The sequence below is a fragment of the Euprymna scolopes genome, chromosome 3, assembly GCF_053919585.1.
Source record: "Euprymna scolopes isolate OS-2025 chromosome 3, ASM5391958v1, whole genome shotgun sequence".
In the NCBI taxonomy this organism is placed as follows: domain Eukaryota; kingdom Metazoa; phylum Mollusca; class Cephalopoda; order Sepiida; family Sepiolidae; genus Euprymna; species Euprymna scolopes.
The window spans coordinates 121,245,124-121,269,861 of NC_136484.1; the positions used below are offsets into that span (position 1 = coordinate 121,245,124).

The 24,738-nt window shown below is 32.1% G+C and overlaps 1 protein-coding gene across 2 annotated transcripts in view; it reads left to right on the top strand.

Moving 5' to 3' along the window:
- The window catches only part of LOC145258239 (cubilin-like), a 1,360,229-nt gene that overhangs the window by 548,309 nt on the left and 787,182 nt on the right, over window positions 1-24,738 (top strand). The window lies entirely within an intron of this gene.

Sequence of the window (24,738 nt, forward strand, 5' to 3'; positions counted from 1 at the left end):
ATTATTTTAAAGGAAAAAGTTTGGAAATTATTGCAAAATAATTTATTTTAATAATCCTACTAACTTTTGACGTATTATTGTTAAAGAAATAATATTTAGAAGTTATAAGAAATTGGTTCTGTAAGTATTGTTGATGACTAAAGTAATAAGGTCATACATCATGTTTATGGACAGGAAGTAAGATACCCGACTTTTCATTACTTAACTCACAACCAATAATTACGGAACTGTTTATAACTTCTATTAATTATTTGGTACTTATGCGCAATAGGGGCCGTGCTGAAATATGTAGAAATCCATTCTTAACACTTTTTTTTTTTTTTACTGTTTTGCACTGAACTTGTTTATTAAACTGTTGAGTTAAGTAAAAATTGGATGCTAATGCAGAGAGTGATCCGCGCTATTTTTTAAATCGTATTTCCACGTTTAAAGTTTTCTGATGTGTTTTTTTTTATTCAAATAGTTTCGAGCGCAACTACATCACAAATGTGTGGGTAAACTAAAGTTAATTGCTTTTGACTAATTTCTCAGCTGCATTTTAAAATAATTCATATCACCAATAGTGTAATGCTTTGAAGATATCCAATATTCTTTTATACGACAGGGGGCGCTGCCGGAACTTTTTTTTTTTTTTTTTAGAAGCACATATGAACCACAATATTTGACATATATGGTTTACAAATTTAACTAAAACCGCAAATTATTTAATTAGTAGGCCATTTTAATTTATAGCTAATGGATATTAAATATTCAGCATTCATATTTCTGACGGCATGAAATTCGAAAGTGTTGTTGAAGCCTTCAAACTGTCGATTAGCCATTTTGGATTGAATTCAATTAAAACTTATGGATGCTTCTGCGTTATTAGAACAAAAATTGAATTTCAAGTAGAACCCATCTACTTATGTTGTAATATATTTTCAAATTACGGAAAACGGTCAGGTAGAAAACTATGAAAACGTTTCCGAAGATAATTAGCATAAATTAGGTTTTGCTTAAAAAAACTGGAGAGGTTAAATCGTAAGGAAGGCAGGGGAAATAATTTTATGAAAACTTTAAAAATTTAGTCAAATGCAAGTTTTACTAATTGTCTTTAAAAGTTGTTTTCAGTAAGAATTTTCTACTATATAGTTTTTCGTAAGTTTTGGATATGTCAGTTACTAAAAAAAATGAAAAACTTATTTTTAATGCGTTCTTCTCGTATTAAAATATTCAAGGATTCTATTGTAAGCAATGTACTCGTTAGTCATAAGCATTCATTTTTTTTTTTCGGGGGGGGGGGGATTGTCGCGAAATCAAGTGCAGAATAAATACCGTTTTATTTTTTTTGTGTGCAAAAATAAAAACGAACATGTAAATCATTAATTCAACCACTATGCCACCACGAACTTGAGTAGTGAGGTAAATGAAGGATACCAATTTTATATTGTCTACATTCGGTTTTACGACGACTATATAAATTTGCGGGTTTGTATTACTGTACACATAGATTCGAAAAAGTTGTCAAAAAAAATATATAACAAATAAATGCTATCCAAAGCAAGGTAAATTACTTTTCTACCAAACTGGATATGTTTTTAGTGTTTTTATTTAATGTAACATGTTTATTCAGCTCGAAAAACATACGGTGTTTACCGATGTATTGGAAAATTTAAAATGGCGCCCAACTCTCTCTTTCACACGGTAAGTTTGGGAAAAGGAGTTAAAATTTTTATAAATATGCCAAATACTGTTAAAACCCCACCGAATATATGTCAGCCTATGTTACAATAACATATATTAAGCGAGTTTCTAACAGTATTTTGTCTAGATTTTTATTTACAACCTCTTTTCTCAAACTTATCGTGTCCGGACGCCATTTTAAATTTTCCAATACATTGTATTTTTTTCGAGCTGAATAAACATGTTACATTAAATAAAAACACTAGAAAATTATCCAGTTAGAGAGAAAAGTAACTTATCTTGCTTTTGATAACATTTATTTGTTATATATATATTTTTTTGACAACTTTTTCGAATCTGTGTACAATAATACAAACCCCAAAAATAATAAAATGCTAATTTTAGAGACCTAGACAATAGCTCAAAAATCGAAAATTAAATACACATCCAATAAATGTCATTAATTATGCGAAAATCTAATATTCTACCAATATCTTGGTTAATTTTTGATTTTTAAGCGATTATCGAAGTTCAATTTTGATTTTCATTCTTACTTGACACGCTTTCGCTTTACACTACTTTTTTTAAGTAAAAAAAATAAATGAATAAAAACACTTTAAAAATCAGTGAAAACACAAAAAAACTTATCCACATAGGTGGATAAGTAATTTCGCATGCTTTTGGTAACATTTCCGTTATATTTAATTTGTTCACTTTTGTTTTGTTGACCATTCTGAAAATGTGTTATAATCGATACTAAAGCAAATTTGGGTTTGTATTACTGTAGTACTGTACACATATTCGAAAAAGTTGTCAAAAAACAAATATATAACAAATAAATGTTATCAAAGGCAAGATAAGTTACTTTCTACCCAACTGGATACATTTTTCGTGTTTTTATTCAATGTAACATGTTCATTCAGCTCGAAAACCATACAGTGTTTACCGATGTATTGGAACATTCAAAATGGCGTCTGATTCTCTCTTTAACACGGTAAGTTTGGGAAAAGGTGTTATAAATAAAAAACCGGTTAAAATACTGTTAAAAACTCGCTCAATATGTTACCGTGACATAGGTTGACATATATTCGGCGGGTTTTTAATAGTATTTTGTATAGTTTTTTTTATTTATAACACCTTAACACCGTAAGTTTGGGAAACGAGGGTGTAAGACGCCATCTTGAATTTTCCAATACATCGGTAAACACTGTTTTTCGAGCTGAATAAATGTTACATTGAATAAAAACACAAAAAAATATATCCAGTTAGGTAGAAAAGTAACTTATCTTGCCTTTGATAACATTTATTTGTTATATATTTATTTTTTGACAACTTTTTCGAATCTGTGTACAGTAATACAAACCCGAAGTTACTCTTCTACCTAGCTGAATAAGTATTTAGTATTTTTACTTTAAAATGTTTATTTGGTTTGAAAAACACGTGTTGAGCGCTACGTCAGAACCAAAAAATGACTGCGATGTTTCTCTTACATCTGTGAAGTTTCGATAATGCTTAAAATTTAAAAAAAGTACTGGTAGAACAGTAGCAACCTACCCAATAAATGTCACGATAATAGTGGGTTTCTATCAGCATTTGTTTTTGAAATTTTTACGTCATTATCGAGACTTCAAAGACGTAAGCACATCGCAGTCATTTTTTTGTTTTGGTTTCACTTAACGCTCAATAATATATGTTCCTTGACTCGAATAAGCGTTTTCAAGTGAAATACCAAACATTTATTCGGGTAGGTAGAAGAGTAACTTACCTTGCATTTTATAACATTTGTTCTATATTTGATATTTTAACGCCCTTTTTCTTGTGTTTGTTAATTATAAAACAAACCCCTCGAATAATATTTCCTCTGGTTCGTTGCCACCTGGACTTCACGTTAGTAGTATGGTTATGAAAGATTGGTTGAAGTTGTTGATAAACGCTGGTCTGTCATAATTCAGGATATTTGGGGGGGGGGTGAGATTTGAGATAGTCATTTTATAAATTTAGTGTTTTATACGTACGTGTAAAAATCGCATTCCTGCTCTAAATTCGCAACTGTTAGCTGGATTATTTTTTCCTAAAGGCAGTGAGAGAGCTAGTAGGTGCACATTTTTTTTGTTTTTTTTTTGTTTTTTTTTTTGCATTAAATTAAAACTTTCTACCCTGGTTAAAATGCATTAAAGTATTATTTTTTCTTGAAATAGTATTTGTTATTAGTTTTTATTTTCAATCTTGGAATCAGAATAGGCGGCTCGGCTCGGAGTCCGCAGAAAACTGGCACATAAAAAAAATCTATTTTTCTAAAAGAAGAAAAAAAAATCAAATATTTCATGAAGTAATATATTATTTAATATTACTAACGATTTCATAACTATGAAAACCTTTTATTTTAGACAAACAATAAATATGCGATTTTTTGTTTTATCTGACTGCTTGCTGCAGACTTCGGTTCGCCTTTTCTTCTAGTGCAGCTCGATATTTATTATCTGGAAATTTTCATGTTAATTTATCCGATTCTTTAAAAAAAAAATCGTCGAAACTTAAAATATAGAACGTGGAAGAACGTGTCTTAAATGTCTGATACATAAAACCACCCAATTGCAGGTTTTCTATTACTTTCAAAGTGTGCTATATCAAGTTTTGATGGAAAAAGATGTTAACGTCTGCAAAACCTGATGTAACATTAAATTAAACACGCATGACTGTAAATATTTTCCAGTCTGCTCTATGCTAACTAATAACCCATTTGTAGAAAATATTAGGTTTCAGAAAAAAAAAAAAGTTCTCTTTCTCTCTATCCCTTGCGAAATCTAAAAACCAGTGCCAATAATGGTAGCATGTGGTGGTGGTGGTCTGCCTTATCTGGTGTGACTACTTAAGCGAAATCCTTCTTTAAAGCACGTTGGGATGGACGACACGAACCTCCACATTGAAGTTTTGTTAAATAACCATCTAAGAAAAATAAGAATTATTATGTATTAACAGATTGGGTTTGTATTACAATCTAGAGGTACGAAACGTATTTTAAAAAATACATAAAAAAAATAAATTTAATCGTAGGAAAGATAAGTTACTTTCCTACCGAACAATGTAAAATGTTTATTCGGTTCGAAAAACAAGTAATGTTGAGCGCTACGAGCGACCAAGAAAATATAGTCGCGATTTCTCTATCTTTGAAGTCTCGATAATGACTTAAAAACAAGAAATAAAACAATGGGTGGGTTTCTACAACCAATGTCACTGTTATATTTATTGAGTGGGTTTCTATCACCATTTTTATTATTTTGAAGTCTTTGTCGAGACTCTAGACATCAAGGCCATTTTTTTCTGTTCTTCGATAGCGCTCAATATTTTATTTCGAACCGAACAAACATTTTACGTTTAATAAAAACACTAAAAACGTATACAGTTAGGTAGAAAAGTAACATGTTTTGCCTTTGATAACATTTGTTATGTATACTTTTTTGACAACTTTTTCGTACCTCCTGTGAATTATATAACACAAACCCCACTAAGATTTATTTTTTTTTTTTTGTTATTCTACTTATGACATTTCATTAAGGGTTTAAAATAAAGCCCCCTCACTTTTTACGTTACCGAGGTAAATCAAAATCACTCGCTAAATAAACGTTGTCTGTCACTGTTTTGCTGTATCACATCTCAGTGTGGCTAGAGAAACAGGTGCCCCAAATCACACACAATTCTCAATCGGCGGTACCGTGAAACTGCAGTAAAGTGTTAAAGTATACTTTTTAATCAGAACAGATACATTTTGCTCTTCGTTAAATATGACTGATACTACCGCGCTCATCTTTCTGTCCTCGGCCAGTGAAAAAAAATCCTTCTAGACCGAGATAGTTAAAATTTAAACTTCAGAATGTCTCATTTTTTGGAGTGGGGGAGGGGTTGGATATTTCTCATTAAAAACTTGCGTTTAACCACACTCCTAAAGATACAAGTAAATGATGTACATATACAGACACTAGCTCGTTAAAACCGTGCAAAAGTCACAGCCCATTAAGTGTTTCATGCCAAGTTGCTGATTAAGTATGTTTTAATTTGTGCTAATTTTTTTCATTATATACGAATTCCTATTAATCTCCAACTATATCGAAGGGATATCATAATACTTAGTTAACTGCACATTATCGTAACACAAGTCGTACAAAATTCAGGCAGATCGTCCCAGTAGCTTTCGAGAAAAAGTGGACCGAATAGACAGACAAAAGGAACATGCATGCCTACACACACACTCACTTATATGTGAGTATATGTATATATATATCTATATATGCACACGCAGGGACACACATATGCGCGCACATACGCACACATACACATACAGACTCACGCATGGATAGATATATATATATATATGTATATATATATATGTGTGCGTGTTTGTATAATTATGGTTTATTATGCATTATTAGATATATTTTAATTGAATTGTTCAATTTTTAGTTTTACTGTCAAAAGATGATTTCTTTATCTTGTAACTTGTCAAAGTTTCTGAATCCTTGTATTGATTGAATAGAAAAGCTTTATTTCCTTGGAAGAAAATGAAAGTCTTACCGTTCAATTTTTAGAGTGGGTACAGTTTTTTACGCGCTTCAAATGTAAAAATTACACCCTCCCCCAACTCGAAATGGTGTTTGCAAACCTGACACTTTATCCGAAAAAGGAAAACTACCCCCCCTTCTCTTAACAATCGAACTACTAGTTTTACTTCGAACCCCTTTCGAATTAGGAGAGGTAGTTCATCGATTAGTTATATTCGCAAGAAATAAGGAGATTTTGTGGCATTTGTCTCGCCACGACAGGAAAAGATATTTTGATAGATTGAAGTGCATACTTTTCGCAACACGACCCGGCTATCATATTCACGTGAGATCTTTCAACGACATCAGCAAAATTTACGAAAGGCTGTGAGAAGTCAAGAAAACGGGCTATTAAGCCTGACATAGTGTTTACACACACATATATATATATATATACATATATATATATATATATATATATATATATATATATATACGGAAGATGGATCGTTGGGGTTCAATTTTTCCTTGATTAAAATAAAATTATTTTTCTGATATCCCCCCCCCGCCCCGCCTGTGTATATATTTCTAGAATTTTTTTTTCCTCATATTTGCTGTATGTATTTCATATCTAGGTCTGTTTTTTTTTTATACACGAATTGTCTTAGCTGTTTTTTTTTTTTTGTTTTTATTTTTTTTTGCGCGCGCGTTATTAAATATGTATTTTCATGAATTAATATTTTCTTTTATATACATACATATATATATATATATATATATATATATATATATATATATATATATATGTTAATACACACCCACGTGTGTGTGTGTGTGTGTATACGTGTGTATAATATGTATGTATTTTACTATAGGCGTCGGTACATATTTTCCAGGTTTTGCTTTACATCTTAAAATAAGAATTCCATTTTATCTGAAATTAAAAAAAAAACTTTTCCGTTTATTGATATTGTCCGTAAAACATTCCAATTTTAATTTCTTCAGAAAATATTTAGTTTTTCAACGACTAGTTAAAAAATATTAATGTATAAAAAAAAAAAAAAAGCATAATCCTTGGGAAAATTAACTCCACTTGGAAATTATTTCAAACAGATCTATTCATCTGCGTTACTTTAATAATCCAGTTTCTTTCCAAATATGTCCTTAATCACTCCCTCCTATTTTTCTTCGACTAATCGAAATAAAACTAACTCTATTTTTGGTTTTTGAAATCACTTAGTTTATAATTTATTTAATATGCATAAAGGGTAATTTTTAGTGACCGAATTTACAAAAAATATTTCCAAAGCTGTAAAAGAACCTACATTGAGGCAAATTCCATAGTTTTAATAAAAAAAAAAAACGTTGGCACATTAACGTGACCTCATTTTACTGTGGATTATTTCTCTGGCACCAGACGAATTAAAATGAAAGCTACGTAGGACTTGTATCTACTTCTTGCATATTTTTTTTTATTATTATTCTTAGACCTGTTACGTAAACATTATTTATAAATGTCCCAAAGGGAAATACTCAAACCAACCGCAAAATTTACAACTTGCCAAGTTGAATAATCATATTAAACTTTTAAAAATACTTGTTTCTTAAACTTGTTTCAATCGTAGCATAGTTAGTTGGAATATCGCCCCTGTTTCGCAGTATTTTCGTTAACTGTTTTGGATAAAATTTGGTGTTGGTCTTAAATTTTATTTCTTGTCCTGAACTAAAATTTTAATGGACTTTTTAAACTTTCGAAAATCCGACTTTTCTATATTTTCATGGCTGGCGGCCATGTTTTGTTTTATATTTTTAACACAAAATTATTTGTTCAATGATCCTATTTACTTATCTCCCCACGAGGTCAGTTGGACGTGGAATTACTTTATTTTATAGGAAATCAGTCTCCCACCAAAGGACCACTTCTGATAGGAACAGAAATAAATCTGTCTACACGGATTTTTTGATTAAAGAGAGGATAATAAACTTATGTAATGAGGGGGGAAATCTTATCCACCCCCCTAAAGGGGCACTTACATATTTTATATATTCTTCTTAGAATTGTTACGTAAACGTTATTTAAATGTCCCGAAGTGAAATAATAAACCAACCGCAAAATTTACAACTTACCAGGTTGAATAAGAAACAAATATTTCCAAGAGTTTAATTAAACTTGTTTCAATCGTAGCATAGGGTCATGAATTGGAACAAAAAAAAATGCCTCGGCCTAGGACTTCTGTTTGTCAAGAGAAATCCATCCTTCTAGACAAAGGCAATTTTGGAATTTTATTCCAATTCAGAGCTGTTCTTTCAGAGGAACTGGATTTTCACTCACATCAAAAATAAGTTCATCCGTGTATATAATGAACTTTTATTCTTCTGAATTTGGAAAAGAAAATTATCTCCATAAAAGTGCAGCCGGATTGAAAAAAAAAAATTGCCTCAGTCTAGAAGTATTTCATTAATTGCCTGAGGACAGGAGAAAATCGTTCTACGCTTAAGTGAGGTAATTTTTAATCTGATCCAGAAAGTTAGAGGATCTTTATTTTACCCACATTAAAAAAAAAAATGTATACAAAAATAAAAACTGACAGAAAACCAAAATTACACACAAAATTCAGTTTAAAGAAACGTAAGAAATTTGAAAGCAAAAACAGAGCGGTTAAAACAGACTTGTCAATAATTACGTAATAAAATAATGTAAAGGCAAAGATGTCGATAATCTAGAAATCTCGTAAACTACGCCGTGTATGAAAGTTCGAGCTATATGGTCTCTGAAACGACTGGGTCGATTTAAAAAAAAAATTCACGCAAATACATTTTATGTCTGGGAGTGTTCATAAATAGGTTTTGATAAGCATTGAAAATCAAAATATCCGATTAAAGAAGGCAATCAGATTTTGACCAAAGTTAACATTCTTATACAACCTAACATCACAAGTGCATTTGAGAAATTTTATAACTGTACAAGTGTCCGGGATATACAATCAATAGTAGGTTATTTGATAAGACAGGGGCGCGTTGGAAATGAGTGATTATGGTTATAGCACAATAGAACCAGGCTGGCCGATTTTTGCATCTTAAACTTTAGTGCAAGCCATATAAAGCAGCACATATGTATATTTAGGTGTGCGGGTCTGTATGAAAATATTTAACCGATTAACTTCAACTACTAGTTACATAACACTGAAATTAATAGGAAATAGCAATCATACACTTAGGATAGTTTATAATGAGTAAAATCTTTGTATGGATGAATGTGTACAGAAATGTCAGCAAGTTGAACTGCCAAATGTTCATTTCAACTTGCCAACATTTCTATTACTTTTGCGCAAAATTCATTCATTGCTTAAAGTGGTTAATTCCATTTTTTTTTTCTTATTAGACCTCACGCGAAAGAGCAGGGCAAACAATGTGTTAAATAATAATGGAATAACAACACTTTCGCTGGCGAGGACTATATTTTTCTCGTTATGTACTGAATATTTGTTAATGAAACCTATATGAAATATGTTCCTTATTACATTTTAAAGATTTTCTATTCTGAAAGAAGTTTAAAAAAATTTAATCTAAAAAGTTATTTTAAAGATTTTGTTAAAAATAAATCAGATTTTCTCATTATTCAGACCTGTATTACAAAGAGGGGGTTGCAAAAAATGAGTTGTGGTGTGAGGAGAAATACAAACTGAAATAAATGAGTTTTAAAATATAATCTTAAAAAGATACAAGTTAGAAAAGCATTTCATCCAAGGCATGAAAATTGTTAAACAAAATGTTTTTACTATAGGCTTTAAAAATAATGGTACAAGATTCAATTTGAAATTTATTTATCTTCAAAGTGCACTTTTATAAATTTTACAAAGTAAGGTATAAAAATTTAATTTAAATTGAATCAAAAAATTACCTTTGATTTATTTTATGTAATGTAGATTTTGTTGCAATTTAAAAACATTATCTTTCATCTAGCAATTAATAATATAGATATAAAATTTTCAATTAATTTTTTTTTTAAGTGCAAAAGAAATATATTTGCTTCCCGAGACGAAATGCACCTAACATTGATGCTTTTTCTTTTTCCTTTTGCAAAACTTAATTATATTCTACAAAACAAAAACAATGACCCAACTATCCCGCATTTCCTTCTTCCCATTTCCCTTTTCTCTTTCTATCTCCCCCTACCCCACTTCCTAACTAGTTTTCTAACTTAAAATGTATAGAAAATGAATACTGTAACAATTTTCCTTTTCCATTGCAAAACTCATTCATGTTCTGCAGGGCAGGGAACAAAAACGATAAAATCCACTATAAAACAACTAAACTAAACATTACAAACTAGCGATTGAAGAATAAAAACCTATAAAATAACTGGATGCAACATGATTACTATTTCCACAATTAAATAACTCGAAAAGGGTGGATATACCGTAAAACACAACCAAACAATATTCATAATGATCGGTTAATTAGCTTAAATGAATCATCACATACTATATACACATGAGCATAAATTAAGGCATAAGTAATAAAAAATATTTTAGTGTATACATTTTTACCTTTATTTTTTTTTTGTAAAAATACTAGAACGGAGACCAGAAATTGTCCGGAATTGAATGACAATTATCGAATCTTTTACGCTTCAAACACTTTCACTGTTATCCAAATCGGTGAAATCGACCATTCTCCAATCAAATGGATTGATTGACTGGGGTCTCATCGCAGTGCACTGGAAGGAAGATTCACACGCTTTTCTGCAGTGCCCGTCAACAATATATAATACTTTACATTACACTACAAATTTTTTAAAACCTGTTTTAAAACTGAGGATTAAAAATAGAAATATTTCAGTATTTTAATAGTGCTTAATAGCTAATATCATAATCAGTTTTACAAATGCAACGAGTTTTCGATCACAGACTCCGAATGATAGCATGCACAAGAGCTGACCGCCTATGGAACTCTGTTCCGTTCCGCTGGTCTGCTTTCTATCGTCGTCTTTAAGTCCAACGTAAACAAATTCTTATTGAACCGTCTTCGTAAATCTAATTATACCATATTTCCACTACAACGATTACTACACTACTATCCCAATGACTACAATACACACATTAACCCTTATTCTCGACTGGTCTCCGGATATCGATATGTGGTAATCCCATTTGTTAAAAAATAAATTGTTTCGCCATGTAATACAGTTGTCGAACATATGTTCCCGGTGCCTTTTTATGCCGAAAACGTGACTTTATTTTTCCATGGAGCCTGACGTTGTCACACGCATGCGTACACACATCGGTTTTATTGACATAAATTTAGTGTCTTAAAATTTACTTAATTAAAATTATAACATACCTTCAAAATGTGTGCTAAGCTATGTAATATAATCTCCAAATGATATTGATCAGAAATAGTAATAAAATCATTAGCCTTGCCTTTACTGTAAAACACGTATTCAGCATATAAAATTGTTTTTATGCTTAGCTAAGTAATAATTCGTCAGTGCAATATCCGGAGAAAGTGAGATACGCTAAAAAAGTTTATCTCGCTTCTTGACGCGCAGTTACCGTGCCATAAGAAAAATTATGCCATGAACAGACTTGAAAAAGTCAGTGTTCAAGCTTCATCAAGTTAATTTGGAATCTATTTTTCGTAGTGGCTGTTCGTTGGTAATTATATCATGTTTGATATTACCTCCGCATTTGAGGGGTTGGGTTAAGATTAAAGACAATCTAGTAAAAAAAAAAAAAAAAAAAAATGGCGCTTGTCTGGAATACCTAAAATCCGACTTTTAAATTTCAAGTAAAATGATTTTTTTCTACTTAATGCCACATCGAAATTAATAAGATATTCAAAAATTACGAAAACTGATAAAGTAAAATATTAAGGAAAATATTTTTTTCGAAGAAAAAATGCAAATTATGCTTAAAGATTCCAAACTGGGTTACTTCCCTTGTTTTAGTTACTATTGCGTAATAATGGCGGATCAATGGACAATGAAAGTGTTTTATGTAATGTAATATTACTAATAACAACGGAGCAATTAAGTAGAAAGCATTGTTTGTTGAAATTCGATTTTTTCGAGAATAAAGTTTTCGTTATTACTCGAAACATGACCGACAATTTCCTTGTTTTTTTTTTTTTAAAAAAAAGACCACATAACTTTATTCCATGGATCCTAAATTTTTTTTAATAGTGATGAAATAGTTCAAATAATATATATAAAAACGTGATGTAGATATAATCTATTCTTTTTGGGTTCTCGATTACTCAATACCAAATTAACATTTTTTGTTCTCTAGTAATCCACAATCTATATTCAATTTATCTGATATGGATGAAATCAGCTTCATAAATATTGAAGCCTATTTTTGAGATTGAACAAAATAGTGAGTGCTTCTATATTATACAAACGAAACGATATTATATTTCAAGCGAAACAAGCTGTATCTGCGTAACAGCTATGTCGCAAATAGTAACTTATCCAAGAATTACGGAACGTGATAAGTTAGAAAAATAAAGAAAAACTGTTTTCGATAAACATTAAATGGAAAATAGATTTTGCCGGACATTTGTAATTACTTCTGCCAGGTGACGTAAACAAAAGAACTTAAGCATTTCCCCTGTCAGCTTTTTTTAGTAAAACGTAATATTGTGATTTCGTTTTATCTCACAAATATCTTTTTTTTTTGTTAATTATTTTTCTACCTCATCGTATTTTTCGTAAATTTTGGATATGTTACTATTTGAGACCTGTCAATTACGTAGGTACCGTTTGTTGTACTTGAAATTCAATATTTCGTTTGTATGATATCGAAGCGCCAAATAGTGTATCTATTGATGCTTAAAATTGACTTTTTGAGACAGTTTTAAGTTTCCGTCTTAAAACCAGGTTATAAAATATTTTGAAAGAATTGCTTTATCAGCGGAACTTCCCCTGCTGTTACAATAACAACCTCTTACAAACGAAAATCCTTTCCTCATTCCTGTGGCAGCCATTAATACTTAGTCGAATCAGGGTATAAACTGTAAAACGAGTTTACGGAACCTCGGATCCAATTGTTTCCAGTAGAAGTTTATTTTTAATTTCTTCTACGTTCGTTTTACATGCTAGTGTGCGTTGGACAGTTTTATGAAATTGATATGTAAATTAACTTCTCTTTAGCCAGATCTTTATTTGTGACTCTTTGATGTTCGTTGTATCACTTCCTCTTAAGAACTGTCGTTCATCCTTTCATAGTGTGCATGACCTCGAAGTCTCCTGTTCTACACCTCTCCATATGCTGTCTACATTTAATCTTCCTCTGAGGTCATCAATTCTAAGCTTGCACGTGTCTCAGCTTCATAAAATAGCTGAATAAACGAAATATTCAAAAGTTTAAAATGTTTTGACTTGTAAAACGAAGCTAGTAGTTAAACGTGCCAAGCTTAAGGTTTAAAATACTACGTTAATAAAATATAGTATAAATAGTAATGAAATAGTTAAAATAATTTTTTTATTTTTTATTACATTTTCACCCCAAACAAGGCACATTGCCATTTTGGTGTAGGGGGCTACTATCAGGGGCAGCAACTACTGGGGCACTTTGTTGGCATTTGGGCAGCAAGATGTCGGTTCACGTTACACTTGAACTTCTGCATGTCAGTACAGTTAGGGAAGCAGGGACCTGAAATGGAATTAGAGTCTAGCGGTTCTGGGGAAGAAACTACTGGAGTAGAAAGATCTTTTACATCTAGGGATCTCTACTGCGTGGGGGTGGGATTTAGCTGCCTGTCGGGTTTGTCGAGGGTGTCTACGTCGTGGGGGCACAAGTGTCTGCAGTTCGTCAGAGCATTCACCATTAAAATACTTGTATAACAGGCAGAGGAATGCAACGTTTCGTCGATGGGACAGAGGCTGAAGCTGAGATGCCAGTTCAGGGCCTATCAGATTGGCGACTCTCTTTTGAACCTTGTCTAGGAGCGAGAGACTAGCAGCAGATGCACCAGCCCAAATGTGACAACAATACTCCATACATGGGCGAATGGTGGCCTTATAGAAGTACAGGATACTTTCAGGTGTCAGTAGCTTTCTAGCACGGTAGAGAGCCTACCTTTTTCGCAGCGGCCCTGGCAATGTTTTCACTATAATTGTTCCAATTCATGTTTCTTGTGAACGTTAGGCCAAGCAGTTTGAATGATGTACTCTCGAACAGGGAGTCACTGGCCATTGCTATTGGTGGCAGAGAAGGTTTCTTGTAATTATTGAAGGAAAACAATTTAGTCTTGGCAGCATTGAATGTGAGCATCCATTTATGTCCCCATTACACTACAGATTGGAGTCACCCTTTAGTGTTTTTGCCATTTCTTTAGTTACGTGTTCATTTGTTTTCCTGTCATGCCTGTTATAGAGCGTGGTGTCCTCAGCATATATACCCATCTCAGAGGCAGGTGTCGGGGAGGTCATTAATAAATATTAGGAACAATAGAGGTCCAAGGATAGACCACTGGGGCACTCCCGCATTTATATCACACTGTTTAGATGTACGACCGTCGAGGACAACCTGGATTTTTCTCTTATCTAAGAAGGATTTTATTATGTTAAGTATTCTACCAGTGATACCATATGATTTAATTTTCTTGAGGAGAATCTCATGCCATACCCTGTCAAAAACCTTAGATATATCTAGAGCTACCGCTCTTCCCTCCATCACTTTGTCCAGTGAATGGTATATATGTTCAGAGATTAGTGAGGATGTCTGCTGTGGAACGGGCTTGTCTAAATCCATATTGTTTGTCAGTCAGAAGTTTAGCATCTGTAAGGTGCCGGACTAGAGCATGGTTAATTATGGTCTCAAATATTTTGGCGAAAAGTGGGAGGAGGCTAATGGGGCGATAATTTGATGGGTCAGTTCTGTCGCCAGAATTCTTAAATACTGGTACCACAGAAGCAGTTTTCCAACAGCTCGGAAAGCTTGATTCATTAAGGCATTTGTTGTAGAGTTTGGAGAGAACTGGAGCTACTTAGGATGAGCACTTTTTTAATAGCGCAGCTGGGATGAGATCAGGCCCACATGCTTTTGAAGTGTATGATAGCGTGTACCTGAGCAGGGGTGATTTTTAGATCGTCTAGCGTGGCGTCTGTCCGCAAAGGAAAGCCAGGCAGGGGTTGTTAGAAGGGTCCAGCGTGTATAGAAATATATATCAGATATGATAACGTGATATAGATAATGAAATGTAGATATAATCTATTTTAGAAAACAGTTTTTGTGTGTCTGTATGTTTTTTTTTTCCAAAGTGCATCTCCAAGAAACAAAGTCGCAGAGCTGCGCGAGGCAGGTTAATTGTGAACCGTTTCTTGCGGGGTTTTAGCCAGAAAAATAGAAAAACTGAAACTTAGCAGGTGTAAATCGACTAAGCGCGTTATTTGTACGCATATATAAATATATACATTTATACGTTAAATTTTTAAAATTTTTTTAACTATTTCTTATTCTTTTCACGATAGCTCAAACAATAATTACTAAGGCTGGAGTGTTAGGTTTTTCTTTTTATTCTAGCGGAGAGCAACCAAGTCATATTTTTACTTTTGAAATCACTTCGATATAGCTGGTACAATATGATATAATCGGTAGAGAATTGACTTTATAAATAGAAAATCTGCATGCATAGAAAATTTCATGTTTACGTGTATTTTACGGCCGAGCAATGTCGGGAGCCCTGCTAATAATGATGTAAATAACAATGAGATATAGACATAATAATGATATAAGATATAGATAATAAAGTGCAATAGAACCCCGGGCTATGCCATTAAAAAATTCTCACGAAATACAGTGTACTGAATCAAATAACATTAATAATATCGTAACTAGAGGCCGGGAAAAATCTTATTCCATATTGTAACCTGAAAAAAAAAAACGCATCCTAGGGCACCGTATCCCGGGGTTCTGCTATATAGATATGCCATAAAATAGATATAATAATCGGTTTCATACAGTGTCGGAAAAATTCTGGCATAAATTTGATAATTGCGGTTGAACGTATGCGGAAGATACGTTATCCTCATTCCATTAATTTACGGGTCTGCACCCGAGAATTTTTGCTAACTACACGCAGCGGCAGTCTACCCGAGGACAATTGATTTTGATAGGGATTAATTCTAGACTTTCAGAAAACCCCTGACAGCTCTTTATCACCGACCCTACTATGCTAGGGGAAGGTGTGGACTTTAGGAAGAGGTCTATCACTGGCGACGAGGTTTTGATTATCACCCGATTCTTCTACAAAAAGGAAACTGCGCAAAAAATAGAAAATTGTCTGTTACTATCAAATACTGTGTTTTCGAATGATTTTTTTTTATTCTTTTATTACTTGGAGTAGTAAGTTTTAATGAAACGGAAGTTTCTAGAAAAAAAAAAACTAGTTCATGGAAGCTTCATTTTGATTTGGTACAGAGAGAAAGAAATTATTTACTGTGATTGTAGATAGTTTCTTAATTAACGAAACGCACCGGTCTTAATTATAAAAATTCTCATAGACTTTCAAGCATTTGTTTGACTAAAATGAAATCTTTTACATCTGAACTAAGCTCACTCGTTTTCATTCAGCAAATCTGTTTTACAAAACCAATTTAGAATGTCAACTTCGACATTATTCTCCTTTCAGCATCACTTATTTCTTTTATTTTTTTTGTTTGTTTTTCGCAAGCATCAGAAGAAAAAAAGAATGTGCGGCTGTATTTTTTGTTGTTCATTCTTTAAAGGTTAAAGTTCAAAGAAAGCCAAACGCTGTATATAAGTAAGATAATTTTATAAAATCATTGTTTAACAGAACTATTATTTAGAATTTTCGGGTTTGTTTCTTCGTGTTTTTTTTTTTGGGGGGGTGACAATATTTCGATCGGTTGTCTTCAAAGTTGACTTGTGTTGAACTCGGTAATCAGCACGAAATTTTGAATCCAGTTATCCGTTATCATTTCATTCTGCAGAAAATTTGTTTTCTTTTAGACAACTTGTTGCTTTGTTTTGCTGATTTTCTCGGGATGGAAGCGAATTTTTGGTGCTTACACAGTATGAGGCACAAGTGAAAATCATTCAAAGTAAATGCTTTTATGTTTACGTGTTGGGCAAAAATAATTATCCCCAAATATTAAGAATTAGCTGTTAAATTCAAACTAAAATTTTTATGGCAAGTGCTCGTTCAAGTTCCCATCTATGTCCCCCTTGCCAAACTATCTACAAAGACACGTGACGAGCTACAACTATCAACAATTTTCTCCACTCTCTATATGTACCTTCTTCTAAAAGATTCCATGAACAAAGCTAGATAATTACTAAATTACCACCTTACATTCGTTACCCCTTATTCCCGAGTAACCTTCGGGCCTTGATAAGTGAGGACTATCCTGTAAAAACAAAAACAAAGTTTTAACGTATTTAGCCGATCTGCTATTGATTATTACTAGGGCTATGACAAGAGAATATTTTCATTAGATTTTCTAGTATTTATCAGTTAATCCTATGTTTTTAGTGTGGCTCTCAGTTGATTCACTGTCTTGACTGGAGTGTATATCCGACAAAAACAATGAAAAGAATATTCTCTTGGCATAACCCTACTTATTACTTAAATAGAAGACTGGCTTATCTCCCTCTGTTTCACGGGTATTTCGCTCTTACCAATGGCGGATGGGCAAAATAGGCTAAAACTGATTTTTGTTTTTAATTAAACTTTACATATTTTCTTTCATATTGTTTGTGTAGATGCCCATTTTCTCTGATATGTATATCAAAGGATTTTTCTGTTATGTGGAACTGCGATTTTCACATGTGCTCTTGGCTCTATAAGCAGCGATTTATTTTTCAAATATTCATAAACCTGTTCAAGATTCTTCTGAAGACGGATGGATACCCAAAGTGGCCGAACCATTATAACAATAAAAATAACTTAGGAAATCAGTTAAAAATTTGTAAATAATAAAAATTACTCTACTGTTGCTTATAAAGATTTTTTTTTACAATGGGGTAACCACAGATCAAGGCCCGGAGGGAACTCAAGGATAAGGTCAATGTGTGTATTGTAGTCATTGGGAGAGTAGCGTAATAATCGTTTGTGGTGGAAATTAGGTATAATTAATTTATGGATTAAATTATGGATATTGTAGTCAGCGGGAAAGCAGTGTAGCGGAACGGTTCTACAGACGAGCAGTTCTAGAATCCACGTTCAGGACACCGATAGAAATTGAGTGATTTGGGCTAGTTAAATGTATTGTGAAAGATTGACAGGGGAAGTGAACAAAGTATTCTAGTCAATTTATCTCCGAGGGGTTGCCATTCTTTTTTTTTCCTAAACGATGTGGTGATGTGTAATGTCTAAGGACGAGATTCCAGTGGACGAGTTGTTACATCACTTCGACCCTTTGGATTACTTTGTTTTGCTTTTTTAAATAGGTACTAGAATTCGGTGATTAAAAACAAACACGTTGAGAACAAGTAAAATTACAACTGTCAGGGCGTAATAATTTGGAGATTAGTGTCTTCAAAGAGTATTGGCTTCATACTTAGTGTGACATTTTCTGCGAGCATATATATATATATATATAATATATATATATATAATATATAATATATATATATATATATATAATATATATATATATATATATTACACACACTAGAAAAAGTACCCGTCCTTAACTGGGTTCAAAAACAGCCTACAGAAAATGGACTCTGATTTATGAAAGTATGATAGGTTATGAAAAGGAAGGGTTATAAAGAGATAGCTTCGAATTTGGGGGTATCAAAATCAACGCAAAATATGATGAAAGTAAAAATAAAATAGATAAACCCCATAATTTATTATACCATACCTGTTCACACTGCAACACTTACCACAATATTCTGTGGATCTATATTAAAAAACCTTGTTACACTTTGACATATTTCCATTCTATGGAGGTAAGGCGCAAACAAACACACCATAATTTTATTATACCATATTTCTTCAAACTGAAACATAATTAGCAAAGTATACCTGCGCAGATAGATATGAATCTTTTTTAAAGTGTGTGCCTATTTCCATTCTATGGAGGCCAGGTGCGAACGCAGACCGCACAATTTTATTATACCATCCCTATTAAAGTTAAAACATACTTATCAAAATATTATTTACATCTATATCAAAAACACTTGTAAACGTATTTTTTTAAATTTTTAAATTTATTTCCATACATACGAACGCTAACCCCACAATTTTAATGAACCACTGTTATGCCAGATCAAACACACCCATTCCTGTGTCTCGATACATCTATTATTATATGTAATCAGTTTTTTAAAATAGTCAACCATATAGGAGCCTATTCGTGACCAGACACACAGCTTTATATATATATATATATATATATATATATATATATATATATGCATCTGATCTGGCATTAAAATCCAATAGTTGATTGATATGCCATAAAACAAAACAAGTATTCCACGTAATTGAAATGATAATTACAAAATACAAGTAAATACTTTGTGTTGAATGTAGTAAATATTTTTTTGCAATCCTTATTACAAAATGAGTTTTTACATGAGTGTGCTTTTAGCAAATGTTAAACATCAAAAATATTTTGAACACGTTTTTATGTGGTTGCACTGTGTAATCACGTATGTAGATGCCAGGAAAGAGTTGTCCCGTGATTTTTCTCGTTTGATCCTCTTGAAGATGGGCAAGAAAAAAATGGCATTAGCTGCTATGCAAAATGAGTTTTGGGGACGTGGCTGCTAATGTAGGTAGTGACTTTACTTTAGCTCGTATGTACTCAGTGGGCAGTAGGGTTATGACAACAGCATATTCTTTTCATTGCTTTGCCTCTCGAGTATATATCCGACACAGTTGATCAATCGAGAACCACATAATTATACACAGAAGCATATAAGATATCAATGAACACCCACTCGAATCAAAACAATGAAAAAAATATGCTGTTGTCATAGCCCTGGTCATCAGATTATCTGTTATTCACATTTTGCATTTGGTCTTGTTAATTTAGAAATGGTTCTTGCTGCTTATGATAGAGTAATGTTTAAACTGATGAAACTATAAATTTGAGATAGGTGAGATGTATTTAAGGTGATAAATATCTAAAATAGATGTAGGAAGAATTTTATTTAACTAGTTTTTGTATTTCACGGTTTCACCGATTCCGATACAATTTTAGATTCTGATTCTAAAACGTAGAATTTCCTTTTTTTTAATTTCAAAGGAAGGAGTAATTTAGTAGCGTCCAAATCTACTTTTAAATGGAGATATAATTTCATTTTGAATTCGAAAAACTTTTTATATTTTCCTTTTCAAGAATTTAATCAAAGATTTTCAACTTTATTTTTCGCTCGCACCCTTTTTACTATTATCAGTTTTCTAATGTTATATTGTCACCTGAATCCGTTATTATGATTAATGAATATTGGGTTTACTGGTATTTTAACATTAATAAATATTCATTTTATCATTAGTTCCAGCAATGGAAATTTTAATTGAAAATAAACTAAAATTGAAATCGATAGACAGTTTTTCAGATATCGATTTTGATAAGTCACAGTTTTGATTTTTCCAATTTCGATTTATCGTTTTAATACTACGATATGATGAAATAAGCTAGTCCGATTTCGCAACAGGGAAAGAGTTAATTTTAGAATTATGACTGTCCGTTAACAGTAATGAAACCTAATCACGTTTTTGAACTATTTCCAGTCCAATTCCTATTAATACATTTTTATAGGAAAGAGTATTTATGGGCGGAGTATCTGCTCCAGAAAAAATCATTTTGGAATTTTCTATGAAAATTGCTCCAAAAAAGGTATGAAACCACTTAATTTAAAGGGCTTACATGAACGAAAGACAGTTATTGCAAATACAGTTAATGTCTATTGACTTTGGTCTTTAAAAACCAATGCTGAAAGTAGGAGAAAAAACAGAAAGGGGGAAGACAGTTCAACAAGCTTGCGATACTTGGAAAAAGACTACAGGAATATGACGCTGTATTATTATGACATATTAAAACAGAATTGATGCAAACTACTATACCAACTAGTCAAACGAGCTGACACAAAAGAAGCAGCGAATATATCAGACAATTCTGAAGAACACCTGCCATAACATTTATAGAAAAGACTAATATTGGAAAAATCCCGTGAGAGAAATAGGGTGATGGCCAATTAAATTTAAAATACGTTTTTACACCTTATCAAGAACGCAGAAATGGGACAGATTAACCAGCTCAGATATGACAACAGTACTCCATGCATGATCTGATACAAGATGTGTAGAGATATAGAATAGCATTCAGTGCGAGGAAGTGTTTAGAACAATAGACACATTTTGAAATAATTTTTTATCGTTAGTTACTAACTTGTATTTTCGTTTGACGTCATGTAATGCCAATTCGACATGATGGGATGGATAGGAAGTGATGTAATGTCTTAAAATATGAAACGAGTGCAAACGAGCTCGAGCAGTTTGCAATGGACACAATTGCCTTATCCTTTAATCCAAAGTCACATAAACCGCATCCTTTGCATTTGTATTATAGCCTTTGTCAGTTGGTCTGTTACGACTAAGTTTGAAATGTGATTTCTGCTACTAAGTCTCCCTAAGTATTTCTCTGATTGACTGAGAGTTAGGAACTCCTGCGTCTTGCAACGCATCAGGCTCTAATGTATGCCACCGTTTTCGATTTGAAGCCAGATACATAGCGTCGCTGTTTTTTTTTTTGTTTTTTTTTTCAATCAAATTTCTCTCGGTTGTCTGTTTCCAGTTCATTTTTTATCTTCCTCTTTTTTTTTTTTTTTTTGTCATCCGAGGTCCATTCGAGTATTTTGTTGGCAATTCTTTTTGGGGTTAACCTTCGGCGATATCCAAGCCAACCTAGACGTCGTTTGCAGATTACTGCCAATACTCCGTTGATTAGTGTGGTCTCTCACTTCTTGCTTGTTAATTCGAACGCTCCCTTTTGATCCCTCGGATCATTCTAAGGCACATGCAATTAGTTATTAAATTTTCTCTCTTGGTTGATTTTTAGGAGCCAAGTTTTACTTCCCTCTAGCAGTGTAGACAAGATGTTGTTTTTATAAAATTTTAACTTATGTATAAAAAGGGGTTTTATTTATTTTTTTCCAGCTCTTACACAATCATTGAACGCTTTTTTTTTTAATTATCTCGGTATTTGTTCGATCAAATAGAACATAGATATTAATATAGATGTATCAATTGCTATATTTGAAGAAGAGTATTCGATGCTGCGATCTACCTATTTTAGATAAAAATTTGTAAACATGTAGTAATGTTGCATAGTAAAGTTTCTTCAGACCAATTATCTCCCTTGTTTGGCCAGGATAATCGAGAAACCCAAGATCCTGCTATTATAACCCCATATAAATAATTTTATTCGAATTGTTTATTTTTCTAAGTATAAATGTTCTTCGTAACTTTTGCCTCAATCTTTATTCCGTTTTATATTAATTTATGTCGTTTTAAATGTAATACATCCTGTACAATCAGCCAAGTTTAAAATAATGTTACACCGCAGCAATATTGAATCCTTCTGCCGGTTTTACAAGTACTTTACTCAGATAAACATATCACTTATTCTCCTGAACCTACATACTCCTAACTAACCCAACAAGCAGCAAAATCCCACCCCTTCAAAGTTCTTATATGCTGGAAAGACGTTTGTTTCTTCCCTCGAACTGGTAGAATTCAAAATTACCTGTCTGTATCTTACTTTCCTCAGTTATCATGCAGAAGTGTAAATGTAACGTGAACAAACATCTCGATGCTGAACTCTCCATATATTTCCCTATAGACATGATTCCAATTAGTAACGCCTTACGTCAAAGGTGAAAAAGAGTAAACAAATTTTAAACGTGCTTGTGTGTAGATTTCCATCTTGAATGAGCTGGAAAAGAAGTTAAGATGCTAAAAACGTACACACAGTAACAAATATAGAGAACAAAATTAACGTTTTTTTCTAAGGTTCTTCTCGTGTATGCTTAGCATTTGTTTAATGAACCTTTAGATAGTACGGCTTTAAGTCTATTACAGATTACATAAAAAAATAGCTATGTAATCAGAACGTTCCACTAATGGTTAATAAACTAAAACAGTTATGCTACGAAAGTTAAGAAGGAATATCACATCGTGTTTGTTTCTTTGGTTTCTTTCAAATAAAGATTGGTGTATGAAATGCAGATGGCTGTAATGTAATGTAACTTAAAAACAGTATATGTAAAATGTATATATATGTACAATAAAAAAAATAAAACAATTTTCTTGAAACGGTTTCATTTAAAAAAAAAATGCAGGTAAAAATGTGATGAACAATTTGTCTCATTAAATAATCATTTCTTTTATATATAAATACTTTAATCATGGGAAAAGGAAAAAAAACTTTCAGGCGTCAATTTTTTTAATTCTTAAGGCATCATATGTAAGTCGTTGAGTGATGGGTGACATTGCGACCATACGTAAAGATGGCCTTTACACTATATCCAAATAACCTGTTATGTCACGGAATTAAGTCTGAAGACACGACCGGAAGTTCTTCCGTTCTATAGAAATTGCAGAGGGGAAATTGTGAAAATAGTCTAAATGTTACTATTATTTTTTTTACTACAAAAAGGGAATTATTTTCCATTTGAACACACGCAATTAAAAGAATCGCTTGCCGAGGAAATACAATAGATGCTTATATTTTAATTGTTTATTAAAATTTGAAATTTAAGAAAGCATGAACTTTTTTTTTTTTTTTTTTTTTTTTTTAAGTATTTGCCTTTGTAGAAAAATAATCATTTTTCAAATAGATCTTTAAATCGTTTTTTTTTTAAATATTATGGTGAATTGTCTCCTCTTGACTGTATTAATTTTTAATGCTTCAGAGCATATATGTAAACCACGTGTTAGTGAAAAATAATAAAAACGAATCTCGTGGACGTACACGTGAAGAGCATGTGCAAATAGAAGCAACTCCGGAAAAATAAAGTCGCTGTGTTTATAAAAGTGTTGGTGCTAGTTGTAAAAATCGAAGGAAAGAAAACATAGCTCAAGCTCACAAAAATGGAGATTGTAAGTTTTTATTTCGTCGTTTTATGTGTATGATGTAACGTTCTATGATTGTTTATATATATATATATATATATATATATATATATATATATATATATATATATATATATAAATTTCGGTACTTATGCTGAGAAGGTACCGTGTTGATTTAATATTTAGAAACTTATTAAGGAGGGGAGGGTTTTTGTAACTATTCTCTACTTTCACCTTAGATTTCAATAAAGAGCAAACTACCTTCTCTGCATAACCATCATCATTCCCTTTAGAAACATGGTTTTATTTACTAAAGTTTATAGGTAATGTTGAAACTCCTTTCACTGAATTATTTACATGACTGAAATAGGAATTTCATTTGTTTTATTTCTATATTTATTTATTTATGTGTGTGTGTGTGTCTGTTTGTGCTAGTGACAAATGAACGTATTCAAATATCATTTATTTCAGAAAAGTATTTAAC